The sequence below is a fragment of the Polypterus senegalus genome, chromosome 3 (assembly GCF_016835505.1).
Source record: "Polypterus senegalus isolate Bchr_013 chromosome 3, ASM1683550v1, whole genome shotgun sequence".
NCBI classification, from domain to species: Eukaryota; Metazoa; Chordata; class Cladistia; order Polypteriformes; family Polypteridae; genus Polypterus; species Polypterus senegalus.
In genome coordinates this window covers 144537030-144558073 of record NC_053156.1, presented here as the reverse complement: position 1 = coordinate 144558073, position 21044 = coordinate 144537030, and the positions used below count along the sequence as shown (strand labels likewise).

General features: G+C 35.2%; 1 long non-coding RNA gene across 3 annotated transcripts in view; it reads left to right on the top strand.

Annotated features, from left to right (window-relative positions):
* Positions 1-21044, top strand: part of LOC120525597 — a 141660-nt gene that overhangs the window by 92742 nt on the left and 27874 nt on the right. For 2 of the 3 annotated variants that reach the window (XR_005632977.1, XR_005632978.1), the window contains exons 3-4: positions 12287-13471; positions 19253-19384. This is a non-coding gene — a long non-coding RNA (uncharacterized LOC120525597). Of the gene's footprint in view, positions 1-2702; positions 2776-12286; positions 13472-19252; positions 19385-21044 lie in introns of all 3 variants that reach the window. The other variant, XR_005632979.1, reaches the window with a different exon arrangement.

Here is a 21044-nt window from a genome sequence, read left to right as displayed (position 1 = left end):
TTTAGGAGGAATAGGAGTTTTGTTGTGTTGGATGCACATAAGCCCATCTTCTTGGTTGACCACTGGTAGGAAGTTCTGTCTATCAAAGTTCCTCATTCTGGATTTATGGTCCTTTGCTCAGAACTTGAGTAAATTTCACCCCTTCAAGAGAGAGATGTCCTTGGCTGTTACATGGACTGGTATTGATCATCTTATCAGATATCGCTGTGGATGTGCCAAATTCCAAATTGAGGCCCGTACAGGCAAACTGAGACTTTTAGCTGACAATAATAATGTTTTGCAGCAATTCGCTAAACCAGGATTTGGGTTCCAGCCTGGCAAAATGGATAATGCCAGTCTGTTCTACAACATTTATGATCAAGTGTATAAAAGAAACTAAAGAACCAAAATACATGTCAACTATTCCCTACCATTGCAGCTTTAAAGTTAGACAGGCTCCATTAACTGGATTAAAGTCCATTACAAATAACATTTTGAATTATTTCTGATCAATGCTACCAGATAAAATGAAATAAAATATTGCAAAATTGTAAATGAATTACTTCTTTATAACTTTTAGTGATGTTAATTTATATGTCGTCTACCATTTCTCAAAACAAAACTATTCTTCAAATAAATATTTCAGTCATTCTAAGCCTGTTTACTGCTAGGTATAAAAAGCTGACTAATTTGACCATCATTTTATTTCTAATTCTGGCTTCAATTATCTCACTGGGCAAGCTTCCTGCTTGCTGTATGCTAAGATTTTTTTTCTTAGACACAAGTGTTCAGTTCTATTGTTGTCATAATGATGCACTTAAACCTCACTTATTTCTGATAATGTTTGCATGAGTGAATTAAAGGAGTGTTTTATTTTATTATTCAGGCTGATACAGCATCTGTTATTATGACTTTTCTTGTATCTCGCCCATATCTAATTTAGATTATTTCATTAAATCACAATGACAATACAGTACTAAGGCATAAACACTGCAACAAAACAGATGACACATTCGTCTATGCATTGTAGGGATGCCTTTCAAAAACATTGTCTCCATTGCTGGCTTGTTGTATTTGTGACTTTAAAGCAATCACATACTACACAGCTTGCTATACCCAGTAAAAGATTACATATTTGACTCTTAAAGGACTCAGAGGGGAGACTGAGAAGTCACTTTAAGCTATCCAGTCTCCGAAAGAGATACACAAGCTCTCAGACACTCTAATGTCAGCAGGTAGTTGTGCTGTTAAAGCAACTTTCAATCTATTGTCTGCTATCAATATATGACAGTGTCATTGAAAAAGAAGGCAATCCTGGTAAAAGCTCATTGTACTTGACTTCAGCTGTATGGTATTTGTTCAAAGCCTCTTAGTAGAATGTAACATGTACCAAAATGCATTACAATGTATGAATGCCATAATGAAAAAAAAGATTTTTTTAAAGCTTATTGTGTTTCTTTATTGCTCTTGAGTCTGTGAAAAGGTGCAGTTATTAATGGGTAATGAACAGTAAAAAATTTTCCAAAGACACATTTAGAAAGATACAGCTTACACCTTTATTTTTTTATTCGTCTCCTAGCCATGCTATTGTATATTCTTCATTTTCTTTTCTAAAGAAAAAAATAATTCCAGGCTTAATCCAAGTACTGCATTTCTTTTGTTTTTGAAGGTTCCTATTCTTACTCTTAAATCTCGAAATTCTATTTTCTGGCTTTACATCATTTTTTCTTGTCTTTCCTAAATCACTTTTCTCTTATAGACAAATCAATAAAGGTCTTCTTTTATTCCTATTGATTTCTAATATTTTTCTTAATTTTTTTTTTTCTTAAAGGTAGCGCTGACTTTCAAATGCACTATTCAAAATAAAGATCACAATGTCATACTCTGAACAAACACACAACTTATTTGCATCCATTAATTCATTCATTTTCTAAAAATGCTCACACTATTAAAGGGTATTGGGAAACCAGAGCCAATAACAGCAAGGCTCAGATCCAGCCTTTAGAGCTCATGCAAACACCAACACTTGCTCAAATGGGGAAAGCTTAGAATTAGGGTTTATATCTTTAAATTTTATGATATGACAGGCAGATCTCAGTATCTACAAGGAAAGCCCACACAGACATGTGAAGGACTCTCGAATTTCACACTGACAACAGTCTAGCATGGATTTTTGAACCCAATCTCTACTGTCCCACTGTGCCAAGCTGCTGTTGAATTTTCAATGGAGAAGTATGGTAATAGGAAAATAATTTAAAATTTCAGTCATGTTGTAGATTATAGTGTGAAACTTTAACAGGCCCATAAATACATGCTATTGGAGCTGTGGTAAATGAGAAATGAGAAAAGTATTTTCATCAAAAGTACAATTTTTATAATCACCAAGCAACTGTGCAGAAGTTTCTTTATAACTTTATTTCCTTCATCAGACTTTTTTTGTTATTGTTTTCATGTGCACAGAAACAAAGTGTCTGTGTGTTTTGATAAATATTAAGAGCATCGCTATATCAGTGTGATTACAGAGACTAGATCAAGAAGTAGTTAGTCTTCATCCACTTTTAAGACAGTGCATAGTGTTGGGGATTTCCTTGTTATTAAATAATCAGTTGAAGTTATGGATAGTTTGAAGGTTCTTTTACTCAGACCAAGGTACCAAGGGAGGTGAGCATATTTCCTTAAGCAGGCTTCTGGCTCAACTAAGGCAAGGTATGTTATTCTCGTAGACCTGCTGAATTCCAGAGAATGACCTTTGCACTGAAGACTCTTCACTTTAACTTGAAGTAAAACTTTGTTAATGTAAGTAATTTCTTCTTAAATAGTTAAGTGTGACACCCCTTTGACCAGTTTTACTAAACTAAATATTAATAGCTGTCTTTTTGAAAGTAAGTTCCAGGAATAAATCTGAAATGGCCAAGTATGTGTGTGGGTGCGCAGTTTACTGGTGCACCATCCACAGTCAGTTCTCCTCTTGCACCCACTATAGCAGGAATGACCACCAACTTCCTGAGACCCTGAACTGTATAGGTGTGTTAGAAAATAGATGGATGAACTTCTGGGAAGACTCACCAGTGACTATGGTCATCATCCCTGTTGCTCAACATAAAAAGCAGTTTACTTATTTGCACCCATGTGAAAAAGTAGGTACACCATTTTTCATTTCCATGATTCTGCATACATTATCAGAATGACTAACAACTAAATGGCATCACAAGTCCTGAAATTAGATATATCCAAGCTCTGAATAAAAACAATGCAACAGATTAAATTTGATTATATTTGTGGAATGTTGTCCCACTAATCCTGACACTTCTTCTTTTGTTCATAATGTAGGACTTTCTTTAATGCACCACAGTATTTGTTTAGGACTGTCATCCTGTTGCATGATCTAATTGCTGCCACCCTTTTGTCTTTGAATGGATGGCCTGATATTTCCCTCTAGAATACTCTAGTATCAAGGGGCGTTTGCAGTGACTTGAATATTGCTATACATCCACTTCCTGTGGCTGTAAAACAACCCCAAATAACCACTCATCTATGAAAGACTTGTTCTGCTTTTTTCTGATGATAGACTTCTTGACTTCACGTTAGAGTCATGAACTGTAACAATTACCATGTGACCTGTTGACCTTATAATATAAGGTAGTTAAATGCCACAGAATCTATTATTTGTTTACACTCAAACCAGAATAAAGCATCACTAAGGCAGGCAGCTCATGCAGATGTACAGTTGTATAAGTACTATAAACACCACAGAGGATATGCACACAAGCAGCAAAGCATAGAGAGAGAGGCAAAAATAATCACACATCCTGTGTTTGTTCAGTATAACTTGTTTAGGATTGTCTGCACCCAAGCCATCCACAGTAATTCAGTGTGACTCTGCTTGGTGTCCTCTTCATAATTAATGCCAGCACAGGCTCTGTTCCTGCTGCTTATTTGCTGCATTCTGCCACCATATACTGTATGTGGGGTTTTTCCTCTGCAATATCAGATTGAGAGGCAGTGTCATTTCAATCTAGTCTGCATTTAAAATAGTGGGAGGCAATTTCATCTATTTTCAAATATCCATAGTGTAATTTTTATGAAAATGATGCTGTCTGCTTTGTAATTATCAGTGATCTATATTGATGACTGCAGACATATGCAACAAGCTCCCACCTAAGGTAAGGCTGAGTTATTTATTGCCAGCAAAAGCTTTCCATTCTGGGTAAGAAAGGCAATCATACACACTAGAAGGGCACCTGCCAATCAACTAAAAAATGCCTGATTAATTCTTTATGAATGCAAAATAATTTTTTATACAAAAGAGTGCTTGTTCTCATTAAAAAAAATATTAATGGTTGGGACTAGCATGGGCAGTCAATGTCCTGAGGCATGCACACAATGGATCTGCTCTTAGCAAACCATATTTAGACCTTGGTTATGGCTTTGTAACACTCCATTCATTTCTGTTCATTTCTTTTTATTTATTTATTTTTATAGTGGCTTTAAGGCTAAAGTCTGTTTTCACCCAGCAACTGGATATGCTAGTGGTCTGCCGGTGTCTTTAGTGTGTGAGCTGTAAGTGTAAGCAGGGAAGTGACATTGTTCTGAAAGTTGCTCTTAATTTTCTCAAGCTACAATGAGGAGTTTGGAAGATTACTAAAGTTACTGCTATCTAGTGACTTACTGTATCTCTGTACTGAAAAACTTGTTTGGATTGACATAAGTAGTGTACCTTTTATGGACTTGAAATTAACTTGTGACAAAGGTGATTTGCATGGTTGTATAAAGTGCATCTCTTGGACATGGGTACTCAGGAAGATTTCTAGCCTGTAACATAAATGATTTACTAAACGGTGTGGGGAAACCCCCACTTTACAGGATGATGGTTTGAAGTGATCTCTTGTACACAGAGTGATTGCTACCATTTCTAGTAGGATTGACTACTGCAATGCGGTGTTCACTGGATGTTCAAGCTGTTCTTTATACAGCCTCCAGTTAATCCAAAATGCTACTGCAAGAATTATTTCAAGAACAAGAAAATACGAACACATAACTCCAGTTCTTATATCCTTACACTGGCTCCCAGTTAAGTTTAGGGCAGATTTCAAAATCCTCCTGTAACATATAAAGCCTTAAATGGCCAAGGTCCGGCTTACTTGTCTGAACTTATCATGACTTACAGACCAGAGTCACATTAAGATCTCAAGATGCTGGTCTGCTTAAGATTCCAAGTTTTAATAAAATAACAGTGGGAGGTCGAGCTTTTAGTTAGTTGGTCCCTAAACTGTGGAATGATCTGCCTGTTACTATAAGAGATGCCCCTTTATTCTCAGCTTTTAAATCCCGGCTGAAGACTCACTACTTCAGTTTAGCATATCCTGACTAGAGCTGCTGATTACCTGTACAGACTGCATCTCTGTTGTTAATCATTAGCACTAAAACATAAGTAACATGAAAGTTATAATTTGATACTAACCCTCGCGTATTCTGTTTTTCTTCTTGGTACTCAGATGTGGCACTTGGTGCCACTGCCCACCTGCCAAGTTGTTTTGCCTGCCTAAGGTAAAGTCATCTCTGATGGAGGATCACAGGAATCATTGGGTAGAGGGGTCCTTTCATCGGATTAGTGCTATTTCAGCTGTGGGATGGCCAATAGGGGGAGGCAGCTTGATGGTTGAGGTCTGCAGGACCAAATCATATTATGTGACATCATCTACTCTTAAATTCTGCTCTGTACTATTTTTATCTTACTGTTATACTGTATTGAGGATTTGTTCTGTTCTGTGTATTGTAGTGTATTGTATTAACTCCCTTCTTTTTGACAACCACTGTATGCCCAACCTACCTGGAAAGCGGTCTCACTTTGAACTGCCTTTCCCAGTCCACTGCCATACCCTGTATATGACAAGGTTGAATTACTCCTTTAAGCATTACTTGTTAGCTTACTGCTTGTAAGCAGTCTGCTGATTTAGGAAAGATATAGCCTCCATCATTCACTTTCAGCAGAGGTTCTGCTAGAAAACCTCAGATGAGTGTTTATGTTTTGGATGAGTCCTAAAACTAGTGCTCGAGTATAAGTAATTTTTATGTCAGTAAATTTAAACTGAATATATATTACATCAATGATATGTTTCTATACCCTCATATGAAAAAATGCTATCTTATTTGGTATTACAGTAGCCATTAATGCAATTAAATGCATTCAACAAGATGCCTAACATTCAATTAATTGTTTAAGCCCTGCCATTGGTACTATATAATCTAGTAGTTTTAATAAATCTAGTAGTTTTTCTACACTAAAGACTGAACATTATTATCTCTTATGCTTTGTTTTCTCATTATACTGGTGGGAGAGAGTTGGATTTGTTAAAATCTGATGTATTCTTAACAGGATTTTAGATGAAATCCCGTAACGGAGGAAAGAAACAGTGATCTGCCAGAGACCTTGCACTTACACTTTATCCAGCTGAATTTGTTATTATCCTTAGATTTAGCCAATGTGCGCAGAGAAATTTAGACATAGTAAGAGAGCTTTATTTCTTAAGTCTACTGCAACCATTCACTCAAATTCTTATATTTAAAAGTCCTTACTCTGCATGTACTGGGCCAACTTTTCTATCATCAAGCAACACATGGATACATTCCAATTTGTAATAGAATATTTGGAAGTACATGCTGCTGAAGATATTTTACTTAAAGATTAAGGCATTTTAAATGTTATAGCAAAACAGAAAGAAATCATCATACAGCATAAAGTCATATTACCTGCGGTTGGCAGATAGAAATAAGTCAAACTTGTCATGGAAGTGGCTTGCAAATTTTACAGTATCACAATATGAAATAATACCAGAATGCATATTATTACTTGTAGTAATGGTACCATTTCAAGAAAATGGAAATTTTTGCATAAAATTCTAAAATCTGCTTAATCCAATTCTTTGTCAGGGTTTCTGCAAAAGGCAGAAAACAGGCCTGAACTGGGTGCAAGTCCACTGCAGAGCCCACTCATTCACAGTCACACTCAATCAGGACCAGTTTGGAATCAACAATCCACATAACAGACATGTCTTTGGTTATGTGGGTGAAAAGCCAATGCAGACTTGGGGAGAACATGCAAACTTCACACAAACAATAACTAGATATGTAATTTGAGCCTAAGATCCCGGATCTATGAGGCAGTAGTGGTACCCACAGTGACACCACAAGGCAATTTTCAAATCCCTTAATATTTTGAACATAAACCTGTTAAAATACATAGATCTGTAGTTCAAATGCAATTTACATTGTGGTGTTTGTTTATTTCTATTAGAATTTATTGTTTTTAAATCCTGCAATATAATCTTACTTAAAAACTCATTCTATCAGAGAAAGGTACCTGTTGTTCTGTAATAGGGCTATTTGTCAAGTCTTGCATGTGACCCAGAAACAGCAACCAGCATGAAGTAAATAGCTTTTTCTAATAATTACAGTCAAGGAGAAAAAATCATATTATTCATACAGTGAATTATTTCTAAAGCAGTCATATTTTCCTGAACAACTTTATAAAATGCAATATTCAATAGTGAGCATCAAAAATTAATCCTTAGTTTACATACACAAGGTACTTCTACCTGCCACGTGCCATAATAACAGATAAAATGTTTTGAGCATTTAAATGCTCTCAGATAGCAGTTGAAGTCTCAAAGGTCTCAAATAACTACCACATTCTTTATTAAGATGGTAACAATTAATTGTAAAATATTAATAATGCAGGAAACAAAAACAATGATAGGCCCTGAAGATCCTGAATTGGATTTGGCTGCTTTGATAATGGCTGAGTTAATGGATACAGCAATAACCATTAGTTCCTTCATTAGCACCACTCACACTTTTCTTTATATGACATTTTGTGTAATGGATACCATTCCAAAGCACTTGACAATAACCAAACTTTAGTACAATTCTTTATAATTTTAGAATGAAGGCACAGACAAATAATGCAACGTGTACTAGGTTATATGGTGAGTTAGAGGTGGGGATTAAGCTAATGAATCAGAGATTAAAGTCTAATGGCATTGAGGCCCATGAGCATGCAGTTAATATTAATTACTCTCTAGAAAAATATTTGGACAACCACTTTATGAATGACTCTAATTTGTCAGAAATTTTCATCACAAACTCTTTATATATGATTCAGTCCCAACTTTGCCCCTTCCTGATTTTTGATGCTGAATGTTTTTAAATATTCAAAATCTAATCAAATCTATCAAATTAAGGGAACCTGAGTAAACAAACAATATTTTAAGCTGTATCACTTATCTAATGATCAGTTATCCAGCATCAGTCATAATGTGTGAAAAAGTAATGGCCCCCTAGTTCTTCTTCTTCTTCTTTTGGCTGCTCCCGTTAGGGGTTGCAAAAGCGGATCATCTTCTTCCATATTTTCTTGTCCTCATCATCTTGCTCTGTCACCACCTGCATGTCCTTTCTCACCACATCCATAAATCTCCTCTTAGGCCTTCCTCTTACCTGGCAGCTCTATCCTTAGCACCTTTCTCCCAATATACTAAGCATCTCTCCTACTTAAATCAACCAAATTAAAGGAATATTTTGAGTTAGCTGATTAAAAATAGCTAAACGTCATAACAGTAAGCCCTGCACAATGTAAACCTCACTTATGTTGACCCTCACCATCATAGTCAAGAAGATAGTACAAAGATTCTCAAGGCTCATTCAAAGAAAATATCCAAAATTGTCAGAAAACAAGAATTTGATTTCTACTAATCTGGGCTACAAAACTGTTTTTTAGAGTTTGATACTTTATTTAGGCACAGTGGGAGTTATAATCTCCAAATAGACAGGAATAGAATTGAATCTCCCCAGCAATGGCTGGCTTACCAAAATTCTCTGAGGGTGTAGCTTAAAATCATGGAAAGGATCCTAAAAAAATGTAATGAACTGTAGGCTTCTCTTATCTCAGGAAAGTTCAATGTTCATGACTCCACATTCATAAAGACACAGGGCAAAAATTGACTTCATTGGAGTGTTGCAAGATGGAAACCATTGTTAACCAAGTAAATAAATGCAAATTTCTAATTTGCCAAGAAGGACTTGGTTGATGTGCAGACCTTATGAAAAAGGTAGAATGTTTTGGACAACTGGAATCATTTTATCTCTTGTAAAATGCAAATGCAGCATTCTGCATTATGAATGTCGTAACAGAAGTCAAACTTGGTAGTGGTAATGTTATGGTATGAGATTTTGCCCCAGAACCTGGACAAATTGCAATTACTGAAGGAACCATGAATTCTGCCTTTTATCAGAAAATTCTTGAGGAGAATCTTAAAATCTGAAGTGTAACCGAGTCATGCAGCAAAGACTCTAAAACAGAGCCACATTAAAATGGATAAAAAAGCCAATTTAAAGCCTTGGATTGGGCTAGTCAAAATCCGATGGAGATGTGGTGACATTAAGTAAAGCCTGCCAGTGTGTCCGAAAATAAAGCTATTCCACAATGAAGAGTGGGCTAAAATTCATGTACAGTGAAGTGAAAGAGTGCTATTGAACTCAGGAAAGTGCTTGGTTGTGGCCAAAGAAATTCAAGGTCCCACAACCAGTTATTTACTGTAAGGGAGCAGTGACTTTTTCACTTAATGCCAGTTGGTTTTATCTAACTTTATTACTTTAATAAATGATATTAAAAAGAAAAGGTGTTATTTATTTGTGCAGGTGCCCTTTATTTAATTTTAGATTACAGCTGAAGACCTGGAAACATCCACCCATCTATTATCCAACCCACTACATCCTAACTACAGGGTCACGGGGGTCTGCTGGAGCCAATCCCAGTCAACACAGGATGCAAGGCAGGAAACAAACCCCAGGCAGGGTGCCAGCCCACTGCAGGGCACACGCACACACCAGGGACAATTCAGAATTGCCAATGCACCTAACCTGCATGTCTTTGGACTGTGGGAGGAAACCAGAGTACCTGGAGGAAACCCACACAGACACGGGGAGAACATGCAAACTCCACGCTGGGAGGACCCGGGAAGCGAACCCAGGTCTCCTAACTGCGAGGCAGTAGCGCTACCACTGTGCCAATGTGCCGTCCAACCTAGAAACATTCAATGTCAAATTTTAAAAACAATGAATAAAGCAGGAAGGGGGCAAATACTTTTCATGACACTGTAGATTACTGTGTTTATTACCTCTTTGCCTGCCTCCCCTGGTAACACTGCTATCATGTATTTCTAGCCAGTTACTGTAACTCAATCCTATGGCCAGAATATTCTAACTCCACCAAAAATGTATTCTAATGGTCTGTGTTAGTAGAATACAAATCAAGACACTTCTTTCATTTTTCAATAAGGTTTCCCCAGACAACTGATTCCAATATACTAACACTTGAGTTCAGAGAAACAAGGTACAAAACAATGAAAAATGTTAGTTGTGTTATCTTAGAATAGAATACACGGGCTGGGCAGAAAACAACCCTACATGCTGCATTATAAAAGTCTACAAAATGCTTGATTTTACCTCAAAGTCTAGCACATTTAAAAACTAGCTGACCTGAGATTTTCAGCTAGCCTGCACTTGGCTTCAAATCAATTGTAGCTAATGAAAAAAACAAATGGTGGTAATAGCAGACGTTATCTGATGCTTTCTGTTCTCTTTGTTTTCAAAGTGATTCTGACAATAGCATCAGTCCATTTTGAGAGAAAAACAGCACAGCTATTACTTCTGGCTTTCAGGTTTGAATGTTCAAATACATAGAAAGCAGAAAAGTATTTTTTCCTTGGGCAACGTTTACTCAATTTTCAGTGCAACCACCTCTGTAACAAAAATGACAATGCTGACATATCTGAAGATTTGCCAATAACTGCTGGAACAGAACCTGGCTTTTGCAAATGGAATTGGGGAATGAGTCAACATGTAGACAGAAGGTTATAAGGTAGAATTAGATGAAATTGTCCATTTTCCAAAAGGCAAATACTGTACATTAAGCACAGAATTCATAAAATTGCTTGTTTGGCAGGTCAAATTATCCTTATTATCTTATTGCCAACTGGTTTTCCGCCAAGTGGTAGGCTATAAGGACTGCAATAAAGCAAAAATAAGAGATGTGCAACCTGGGTATGTGATTTTAGTGAAACAGAATAGCAAGAAATGATAGTAAAGGTAAATTAATACACACAGATTTAATGTCATTGAAACATATAAATTGGACAAATTTGGATTATGTTGTAAAATCCATAAATTAACACAATTTATTATTTTGTTTTAATTAGCTGTAGGACTAAAGTAGAAAATCTTTATGAATAATGTTCAATAGCATTCACTGTTTCTCCTTTTTATCAATTGGCTTACTTTAAAATATTTGAGTAAATTATTATTTTGAGATATCTGTCATTTAGTAAAGAGCAGCATGGTGGGGCAGCAGTTAATACTGATGGCTCACAACACCAGAGAGCTGGCTCAGATGCTGGCCCAGTCAGTGTCTTTATGGACTTTGCATGTTCTCCCGAAGGTTGAGCTGGTTTTCTCAGGGTGCTTTAGTTCGATCCCAAACACAACCTTGTTATGTAAATGGAGGACTCCAGATTGACTCAGTGTGCCCGTGTGCATTAATATGACCTATTATGAATTAGTGACATGTTCTGATAGATAAACTCTGGGTCTGTAAGTCTGTATGGGAAAAAGTATGAACAGAAAAGACAGTCAAATGGGCCAATCAGTGTCATTTAGACTGGACCAGAAATGAGTTACACACATAGGTTAAATAAAAAACATCTTTTACTAAATAAGGTTACATTGAAAGTCACATTGCTAGTTTTGAGAAATCTTGCAATAGTTCCAAGATCTTTCTAAATTAATTTAATTGTTTTGTAGACAATTTTAAGTGGATTTGGAGAACTCTTTGATTGAGAGCAGTGAACAATAACTTCTTATGGTGAAAAAAAAAAAGAACTGTTATATAAAAAATTCAATTAAAACTGGAAAAGGTCATCCTAGAAGGAAGAATAAAGTGCAGAAGAAAAAAATACCCTCAGTAATAAAAATAAACTATACTATACTAAAATGAAGAACAAATACTGTACATTACTTACGACAATTTATTTCAGAGTAACAATCTGATTAATTCACGTTCAGTAAGAGAAATGAAAGCTTACAGAGCTAGTTCTTAAAGAAGTGTCTAAAAGAAAAATAACTGAGTTTGCAGTACATGTTTAATAGAAATGTAATCTTAAAAGCATTATTATCTGTCAAATGCTTGTTTTGATCAAATGATGGTAAATTACTGTCAGCATTTATTGTGCTGATTGTCTGTCTTTTCCATTTTCAGGACAATACCCTGACAACATATCCATGTAGAGGATGTCTGTCCGTGAAAGGTCAATTAACATTCGGATAGCCATGGGGAGGACATGCAAGGACCGTCCAGCCAAGATTCACACTGGAGCGCAAGCTTCACTTCCATATATCAATTATTTTTATTGAACTCTTTTTAGGAGCAAACATTTTATTTTGACAGCATAATTTTGTATTATTAATTTCATTGAAAATTTTAATTAAAAAAAAATCTAGATGAGGTTATGAAAGAATGTCTCTGCCATGGACTTGTGGCATTCCCATGGTTGTTTCCTGCCTTGGGCTCAATTTTGCCTGGATAGGCTCTGGTCAATCTTGACCCAGAACTGGATTAAACAGATTGATCATGTTACTGTATGTTAGCCTATTAATTTAACAATTACAAATCTAGTATGTTACACTTTAATTGTCAAACCTACAGTATTAGTATTAGAAATATAAGTGCAGTCAGAATGCACTTAACTCCACCTCAGTTAACATTCTTAACATTTAAAGCTCTTTGGTTTTTGAGGTATTGTTCTTTAATTAAACTCTCTCTACTTCAGATTTATGTTAATAAGAGCAGATTGATAAATACAAGCCTGATTATTTATGTAGAAATTATATTAATATCTTTATAGTATATTCATTTTTCACATGATAAACATTATTGATTTTTTATAAGAAATAATTCAGACCAATGCTACTTCACTGACAAGTTGTCCTCTTTGAGTTCATTTATTAATGCAGTATGGTAAGTCTATTCCTAATATAAAACTTACTGTTGTTGATGTTTTCTTTGCATACTGAAAATATATTGCTGTGGATTTCTTTTTGAAATACTTTTAGTGCATTATTTATAAAATTGTATATGCTTCTCTCAAGCCTCAATAGTCAACATTTCCCTTTTTTGGAAGCTGAAAAATTGTTGATGTCAAACTGATTCCAGTTTTGCACACCACATATGGCAGTTCAAGTATACTGTATAATTAACACAATTTCCTCCATATATTATCTTCAGCACTTACTTATAAGCATCTACATTTTTTTTCAGATTTTATGGCGTTATTGGAGTGAACAATTTTTACACGTTTGTTAGACCTATTTCTTCATTGCATTTTCTAATAAAGCCTGAGAAGAGATGTTCAGTATCCTTCCATTTGGAAAGTTTCCGCCAAGGGTAAGCTATTATTACCTCTCTTAAATGTTTTAATATGTAAGACCTCATTCTCTTCCTATGAGTATTTTGTTTATCTAATCTTTTTGCACAGATTATATGAGTGCTACTTCTGTTATAGTTTCTTTAGTTCTCTGCTCGTTTTACTTTTTTTGATGTTCTTTTCAACTGAAACATGCATTTTGTTATACTCATAGTGTTGCATATTTTCAATTTTTATAGTTTTCTGTGACCTATTTTGATTTCAGTTATCTGCCAGTCCTCCATTTTCTCATTCTCTCAGATTCCAGTGGGTATCATCTGTATTCTCCACCATAACTGTTACTACTGTTCAGTTCAGTCACCAACATGTTTGCTTCCTGAAACAACTCACTCTGTGCCCACTTTCACCCACTAGGTATTTGCCTACATGTTTAATTTCAAGTACAGACTATATTAAAACTCTTACATTTTATTGTCTGACCAACATGCAACCCGCCTCCTCAATCAGCAAGTATTATTAGTCAAACTTGGACCTTACCTTGAATCCTCTAAATTCGCCCTTTCCAAAAAGCGATAAGTTCACAAAGTAACCTGATTTTTTTTCACTTTTTATTTTAATAAAGTATTGATGTTTCAATAAAAATCTTAAAATATTTTCCTGGCTTAAAATAACCTTCCCAGTGATGCTTTGTGTTAGATCACTATTGGCCTATCAGAGTACGAATATTTATATCTGACATGCTATTTTTTTTTAATTATCCACACCATAGCAATGCTGTCTCCATTCTCATCTTTAGTTTGTCTTGTTTTGGGCCATTTAGTTCCTCTAATACCAAGGATATCCTGGTTGCACATTCTACATGGCAACTTCAGTAACAGATCTGAGATTTTACTGAAACACAATCTTATCAATTAAGATGTACAGTTTGTTGTTGCTTACTGTAGTTTTTATGTTCAGCCATTATAATTCAACTAGGAATCAGTTATTTAGATTCTCACTAAGTACGCATTTGCATTCTGTCAGCCTTGCCCATATCTGCTTATTCTAATTTTGTTGCAGCTACCTAGAAAAACAGGGAGGTTTAACTCACTAATATTTTATTTGATTTGTTACAGTATGAGTTTCTTTTGAGCTTTGCCATTAGTCTGCCACATATCATCAAGTATCATAAATGCTGCTTAATACTTAAGTGTTTTGGCCTTAGCACAATATCATCTGCCAAAGCTGGTCTTGTTGCTCACTCACAATTTATGTGGTTCACTGAATCATAGGTATGTTTAAAGACTTAGGAGTAGCTTGAGAATGCAGAGTTTTGTAAAACAGGTTGACTCCAGATCCAGAAGAAAGATGCTCCTGGGATTTTCATGTAGCTGCCATTATCAGTTGGGCTACTGCAGAGCTTATTTTGGTATTCCACAGGTTTTATTTTTTTTCTTTGCTCCCATGGACTGCATGTGGTGAAACTGGGTGCTATTATTAAGTGACATCGTGAACTGTACTAAGTATCTGGATATTTTGTCAGAAAACCCACTGAACACTCTTTAAAACTTTCAAGAAAATGTAATGGCCATCTCCATGTCTGAAATGAAAGAATGGTAAAATTTGTGAGCTCACTGTATGTAGGTGCATAATCATGTCCATTGACCTAGTGTCTCTTTGTATGTGTGTGTGTTATTTGTGTGTACCCTTTAATAATATCACAATACATCTAGACCTGGTTAATGCATTGCTTTGGCTTCTTTGAATCATGACTTACACCCATTGATGCAAAGATAGGAGAGTTGATAGCTGGAAAGTACATAATAAAACTAATCCAACATGAATCTATTCTCTAAGAAAAGTAAAAGTTTCTACTTTAAAACCAAAGCTATAACTGAAACAGACAGATAGTTCGATATTTGTGCAATTCCAAAAAAATGGCCATTACTGTATAGCAAAATGACTTATAAGATTACATTTCTCAAGAAATACAAATAATTTAAGTTATATTGTGACTTGTGACTGTAGGGATCCCTGTATTTCCATATACTGATTAGTACTTATTTTCTATTGGGTGGTCCAGATCTAATTATGCAATTTTCATTACGCTATAACTTATTAAGTTTGTTACATAGAAAATCACCCGAAAAATCCCGGACCATCGAGAACTGTGCGAACTGGCGGCATGAAGAATCATCTTTGCGCCGAACTGTAATCGTCCCCGCATAAATCAAAGTCATCTAGGCGATCTGGATCTGCATAATTAGATCGGGACCACCCTGTAGTCACCTTTGTTACCATGAAAAGTGGAATAAGTACAGTATTGTGCTAATTTAATAAATATGCTGCTTTTACTTTCCATTATGTGCTTATATGTTCTCCCAGACAAATTTTGTCAACTTAAGTCATGACACAATATCCCCTTGCATTTCCCAAGCACCAAGCATTTTCCAGACTCCATAACAATTATCTTGGTTCTGGGATACACAATGAAGTGCTAGCTCAGTTTACCCGCACCCCATTTCAATGAGAGTAGCACAGAAGGTACTCTGTAACAATACATAATTATATTTTCTAATCTCTCTCTCAGTCTTGCGTTTTGTTGTTCATAGATTGCATGGTATGTAGTTCTCCAGAAAACACTCACATTCCGCCATGACTACTATAAAAATATATGACAGTTTGGTACCTGTGAGCACCATATAAATAGCCGTACACTATGAATATAAATTAATGTTAATGAAGGCTAACTCGATACAAAACATGTCATTTGCCAAATATTTACATTCTTAACCAGATTTATTAATTTCAGCAATGGTGAGAGATAGAGCTTACTGTGACAGAATCAGGATTAAGGTTGGTTTCAATCATTAATGGAACACCTTTGTGTTGTAGTGAAATGTGTTCATGGCTTAATCACAATTCAATTTGAATAAGTAATTAATCATTAAAAGGGTAAAGAATTTATTATTTATTTTCAAACAAACTTAATTTGGGGTGTAGAAAGCTGAAGCTTAATTTGAAGGCAAAGCTTGTAACTTTTTTTTAGATTGTAAATGGAAACCAGACTTAGTTTTATAAAATCCATACAAACACAAAGACAGCATGTAACTGTCACACAGTCAATACTTGGAACTTAAACTGAAACAGTGTTTACCTATGATGTCCAGCATTTTTGTTTTACTATCAAAAGAAATTAATATATTGCATGTACTCAGTATAGTGTACACAGCAGATGTTCTGTATAAACAGTGAAGACTGTGACAGTTATAATTATTATTTTATTGTGTAGTTCTGAAGGAGCAAATGACAATAATTTCATTTAAAAGGCTTCTACATGTACACATCTGGACATCTGTGCTTTGTACACTCTGCTTATATTGTGAAGTCCAATTAAAAATGTTCTTCTGAACAAACGGAGAGTATAATACTCAGATAAACACTTAAGGCTATCATTCCATGAAATTGATTGAGTTCTTTGTGGAATTTATTTTATAATATATATAATACAAATGTTTGATATATTATAATAAAACAACACTAGTTTCAAACATTTAAATGTGCTACATGTCATAAGTAATCTGTGGTATTTTATTAATTAGACACCATCATACAGATGTCAGATAAGGAGATAAAGTCAGAAAATTTTTCAGATGATTTTGCTAAGTAAAATTTTCATTTTAAAAATGTAATCTTTGAGTGTGATAATGCCACCAAACAAACTGCACACACAATTAAGACGTAGTTTAAGTAGAGTATGGGAGATGATAGACTAGCATTGGTCATGATCAAATATATTAGAAGACATCACCTCATAAATTGCAAGCAGATTTTACTTACGGACTACTTAACAAATAATATAGCAATGCACCAAAATGAATTGCTTCAGTTTAGCATGTCCACACAATATTCTGATCAATGACAAGTAAAACAGCATTTTCATTTTACACAGTTTTGCAAAATATCGATCCTTAATTATTTAATCGACATGTAATTTTGCAATTGTGAAGTTTTGTGTGGATGGAAAGCCAGGAATGTTGCTCTTCCAAGAGTTATTCCACTGCTGAAACCACTATTTTGTTCCTCACCTGCCCTCCAACATTGCTTCAGTCCTTCACTGCTCCTTTCATGCATCTTCATTTGCCTTGGACACTGCCTGTCTGCACATTCTCATTGCCAGTTCCACCTTACAGTGCTCATTTGGGCTCAGAGGTAATATCGTCTGCATTCAGTTTCCATACCCCTATAAGCCCATCCAAGCCAGGATCCATCCTGGTAGCCACATATCCTGTCCAATGAATTTTAGCAGTGGAGAAGCACCTCCAACGTCTTTGCAGATTAAATGCTCTTTGGCACATACGCTGTACCAGGGTCAATTTTGACATGCTTTTGCACAAGGAGAAAAGAGTTTCAGAAGTAATGAAAATATATGTGCTACTAGTCCAAATTTTCCTTATTACAAAACAATGTTTTAAATTAAATTTCATCATTTATATATACAGTGGACAAATATATATATGCCAGAAATACACCACAGGCCATATATGCAAAGTTTTAAATGCCTTCATTTATGAGTAAACCCATTCTAAACTTTTGTCTTTGAACACTTTCAAATTTATTAGAAAAGATCACACAGTAATACCAAGTCTTGCTACAGTTCTTGGTTTTGTGTACACAGAATGGATTTTCCCAAACACCATTAATCCAGCCAATGTTAGCAATACACAAGAAATACCATTTGTACAGTATATTCAATTCATTTTCTTACAAATTGTATTTAATTTACATAAATTGGGCCTAGTTATTCTATATGCCATCAAAGCATATTTCATCACCAGCATGTTGCCATCGATATAAATTTAGCATCATCTCTTGATAAGCCAGACATCAAAAACTTAGAATCATTCTTCAGTGACTTGTTATATTTTTTTTATTTTAGTATACATCCTTGTTTCCATTATTTTATAAATCCATTCAGTCAAATTCAGGGTTGAAGTGGGTTGGGGAATCCTCCTGGCACTACTGGGCATAAAACATGAAAAACATGACAGGACTCATTTCCTTCCAAAGACACGCTCACACAAACACACCCTCACTCATAACATGTGAATTTTAGAGTCATCAGTAAATACAGCATACTATGTGTCATTTTGTTATTTTTCATCATATAGTCTGATGAAAAATATATGGGCAGTTTAAAATGTTACATGTCCGCAACATGCATTAAACTGATGGAAGCTAAATACTGTAATTGTGGTGAAGATTCTTTATTAAATAGAATCTTTGATTTCAATATGAGGCTTCCTGTGCAACTGCTGTTTAACATTTTGTTGAGTAGGAACAGGAAGAACAGTTTATATGTAAAAAAGGTTTGGTCTTGTAATGCAGTGTGGGGTATTTTAAGTTACAGATCATGAAACTCAGAAACAAAAAACAGTAATGAACAATTACAAGATTTCAGGTCAGAACATGCTTTATACTTTTATTGCCTCAAAAAGTAAGCTAATATGCAAAACATTTAGATGTAGATTGCCCTGCAACCGATGCACTTAATTAAAAAGGTTAAACAGATGATGGATGAATGAGTAGCCATTTACATTACACTGACCCAGTTTCATCATTTTGTCTTGTTTCAAATACTTACAATTTCCTTTTTGGCTAACCTTGTTGAAATTGTATCATTCTAAAAGGAGAGCCATGGTTGTTGCCATGGTTACAAGGGAAATGAAGCTGAAACTCAAAAATGTTAAAAGTCTGGTATGAAATGTTTGCTGACACCTGTCTGTAATGCTGATATTACTGCCTCTTTCTTTTTCTTATAGGATGAAACTATTCTGCATCACACTTGAAGGAATACATGGCTTTGAAAACTGGATGGATGGATGAAAAATAAATGGATAAATAAATACAAAAAGTAAAATAATTGTGGAAAACCACCAGAATGGCAAATATGTGTATGTTCCTGCATTTGCCTTAATTCTGAAAGTTGGATTACTCTTTTTAAATATTTTCAGACTTTTTGTGTTAGTCTTGATGGTCTTATGTAGCTTGAAGCTACAGAAAGCAGATATTTGGCTGCAAAACGTTTGCCCTTCAAGTCTCATCTAATATATTATACATACATTTTCAAACCTGCTTACTCTGATCCAGGGTCACAGGAGACTGAGCCTATGAAGACAATGAGCACAAAGCAGGAAAAAGCTTTCGTGCCAGTTCATCACAGATTATGCCCATGTACATGCATATAACTGAATTAATTCATTAACCTACTTGAATACATAGCAGTCAGAAAAATGCACATTGCAAGAACCAACATTTTTAATGTAGAGTACAGAGATAATTTTAACATTTTTATAATTATTCAGTCAGTCATGTAAGGTTTTCAATTACATGAAACCTTCAATATAAAATAAAAAACATTTTATTTAAAATAAAAATGTTAAAAATGGCCAAAACCTGAAACATATATACAGAAGAAGAGCGGAAATAAAATCAGGCCAATAAAACAGAACAGTATTGTCAATGCAAAAGTAACTGGGAATTTTGCTCATGTACATATTGTGATCAGTAGGAGATGATACAGCACCCCAAACATCAGATACAACCACCACAACACAAGTTCCAGTATACTAAAAACATTTGTTTGCACAAAATACCTTACAAAATGCTTTCCAAATAGCAATATTATTTCTTTTCTTCTCCTTCCACTCCTCCGGGCAAGCTTTGTCCTCTTCCACTGGACTCTGACTCGCCCAGCTAAGATCAAGCTGCTTCTTTGATCTATGACCTGGCAGTACTTCCCATACTAGGTCATAGTCCCTTTGAATGCACTTCTGGGTCAAACAGAAGTCCCTGAAAGTAGGGCTTGGAAACAAACAGGGCTGCCCCACAGGACTACAGGTCCCAGCATGCCTTGCTTGTGTTCGTGTGAGAATCCAAACCCAGAGATGCTTCCCTCTAGTGTATAGGACCTTCCTTTGCACTGGCCTCCCGGCTGGGTAAGGTTCCTTGTTCAATCCTGGCCGTGATGCCAATCCATAAGTCTGAATACTTACATGTGTAAGAGATTTCAGTTTTTGATTTTTAATAAATATGTAAGCCTTCCTGAAAACATGTTTTCACTTTGTCATTATGGGTTATTATTGAGTGTATGTTTATGGGTGAATGTGGCAAATGTATCCATTTAAAATTTTAATCTACAACACAAAACAAAGTGGGAAGAAAGTGAAGATACTTTCCGAATCCATTGTATATTATATGTATATCAAAGCTAGCAAGTGTCACCTTTATATAAAAAAAAGATGGTCAAATTTTGGTAACTATTGACTGCTAAGCTTAACATGCATCATGTGATAAATTAATTAAAACAATTCTTAAGGTTTGCAGTAGGCATAGATTCAGACAGAGAAGTCTGTGTTTCTCTAATATGCTGGAATTCTATGAGGAAGCAACAAAGCATACATTAACAAAGGTGCATATGATGTCATTTATTTTGATTTTCAGAAAATGTTTTAACACAAATTTCAAGATGTGGGAAGTCAAGGTGCAGTATGTAGGTGCATGCAAAATTGGTTTAAACACCAGAACCAAGCTGTTATGGTGCAAAGAACTTTT